Source organism: Hesperophylax consimilis, chromosome 1 (assembly GCF_061612785.1).
Source record: "Hesperophylax consimilis isolate HC1 chromosome 1, BYU_Hcon_1.0, whole genome shotgun sequence".
NCBI lineage: Eukaryota > Metazoa > Arthropoda > Insecta > Trichoptera > Limnephilidae > Hesperophylax > Hesperophylax consimilis.
This window is the reverse complement of record NC_142836.1, coordinates 12722573-12725153: the sequence shown is the minus strand read 5'-3', so window position 1 is coordinate 12725153 and position 2581 is coordinate 12722573. Positions and strand designations below refer to the sequence as shown.

At 34.3% G+C, this 2581-nt stretch overlaps 1 pseudogene; it reads right to left on the bottom strand.

Moving 5' to 3' along the window:
* Positions 1-324: 324 nt before the first annotated feature.
* On the bottom strand, positions 325-1547 carry LOC149426293 (uncharacterized; annotated as a pseudogene).
* Between the last annotated feature and the right edge of the window lie 1034 nt (positions 1548-2581).

Sequence of the window (2581 nt, the reverse complement as noted above, 5' to 3'; positions counted from 1 at the left end):
TGTCATTTGACAAAAGGTGGCTGTCATTCGCTCGTTTTTGCAAATCGTTGGCAATTATTGTGTTCAAAGGTACTTCATCATCCGAATCAAAGCATAAGAAATCATCCGATATTCCGGCAAATTCTTCAGCTTCTTCGTTGTCCGAAACTAGTGAACGTTGATCATTTAATTTTTTTTAAATCGTTAACAGTGCTAAAAAATCTGATGATTCATTGTCAAATTGGTGTTTCTCAAATATTTTAATTTTTTCATCACCAACAATCCTTTTAAAGTCTTCGTAGTTCAATAAATTTGTATTTTTTTGTGGTTTTTGTGATGGTAAGGTTAATCGAGTGAGAGGATGGTTAGATTTCCCAAACATTTGGAATAGTCCAATGCATTTGGATTCCAAGGGAAAGGCCACAAGCTTTAAAACTATTAACTACAACAGTCTTGCTAACAAATTTTTCCAAAACAATCTTAAGGATCGGACCGAAGTCAGTTTTAGTAAGAACTTTTGAAACGTTAGTTCTTCTCCATTCCACAACGGCCCTTTTCCATGCATTTTTCATTGGTTTAAATGCAGAAACATCAGCAGGCTGCAGAATACGGGTTGCATTTGGATATAAAGCTATTAATATTATACCCAATTCTTGACACAGCTGACTTCATTCAAAAGTTGTGTGACTCTTGTGACCATCGAGAAACAACATTACAGGAAATTTAACGTGTGATCTACACAGATGCGGATGAAGGACATTTTTTATGTATGAAATGAAGATGTCCCCTTTCATCCATCCATTTTCAGACAATCCTATTCCCCATTCGCTTGGTATAGATCGAATGATGTCTTGTCGCATTCTTTTTAGAGGAAAAATTACCATTGGTGGAGTTATCTCACCATAAGCTGACAAAGTAAACATTACTGTTAGACATGATTTACTTGGTGCGTGTTCTACTTCGTAAACATTCCTTGTACCCTTCATAGCCAGAACCATAGAATTTTTGGGACATAACTGGAAATTAGTTTCGTCACCGTTAAATATACGTTTTGGATCATTTAATATTTCAGTTAAATCGTTTTCATGTAAGTAGTCGTAGATTTGTTGAAACCAGCGTCTTATGTTTGTTTCTGAAACAACCGAGCTCGCTGAAGTTACTGCCTCAGCAGTTTGGGTACAAATTTCAGGATGTCTCCGTAAAAATAATTTATACCATCCTTCCCCAGGGTTGTTGTTAATAAATGCATTTGGTCGAGGATTTTTACTGATAAAATATTGCACGCTCTCCAGAATATCTTCTTTTCTTCGTGGGAAACCTTTCTGACTGTTTGTACTAATCCACCGAACGAGGATAGACTCTTCTTCTTCTGTTAAAACTGTTGCTGGTCCGGGTCTTGTCTTAACATATTTTTCACTTAATCTAAATTGAATAGTAGACCGTGGAATGTTGAATTGTTTAGAAACGGCTTTTTTCGACATACCACTTTTCACAGCATCTAAAGCCTTCTGAATGTCGTTCTGCTTGTATTTTTTGAAATACTTTAAATCAGCAGGAACTTTAGGCATTTTAATTTGATATCTGTAAAAAACACAAACAAAACTAACTTTAATAAATAATTTTAAATCAATAAATGGTGTAAACTTTAGAGTGTGTATCATTGGCAGTGTAAATATTGGCACCCCTATCAGTATAGTGATTGGCATGTGCAGGTTATAGTGATTGGCACTGCTAATAATAATACTTTAATTAAACAAATGTATGTTCTAAATTTTACTGCTGAATTTAAGCAAAACTACATATCAATTGTCTAAAAAAACACAATTTATCAATTATTATATGAAAGTACAGTGATTGACATGCATGCCAATGAATAGACCTCCATACAAATGTAACACACAATCATTGGCACCTGGCAATTATCTTATCCAGGCGCTTAAACTAAATAAGGATGGCAAAGAAACTCACCTTTGGCCTTTATTTACAACACAATACTCTAAAATATATCAATATCTTGTAAAAACTTGAAATAATTATCAATATAATGGAAGACTTACCTTATGAAAACAATAAGAAATTTTGATAAAACGCGATGAGCACTACCCGCGTCCACGGATCACTTGACAGTTGAAAAATTGTGCCCTATGTATGAAATAAATTATGCCCACCTAAAAATAGGATAGTGTGGGAACACAATACGTCTAAAATTAGAATATATTTCTCGCCGTAGCCACTAATATTACTGTTTTAATTCAGGAGTGCCAATCAATGGGGGGGTGCCAGAGATAGTACCGTTTACCCTATATAGATACAATGAACAATTTAAGTAGGGTCATAATCGAAATCTCTGGTCCCAGATAAATCATCTCGGAAAGCGTGACATGAAAAATATAGAATCATTAGCAGTATTAGCACCACAATCTTTCAAACCCCACGCGTCTAACATCAGGAGGTAAAAATAAAAAAATATATAGCTTAGATTTGTTGCTCCTTTTACATTACAAACAGTAATTTAACTTGATTCATGCATTTCAATCATTAAATAACGAATACATATTTGAGAAACCTTTTCAGAAGCTTTTATTTCTTCGGGGTAGATAGT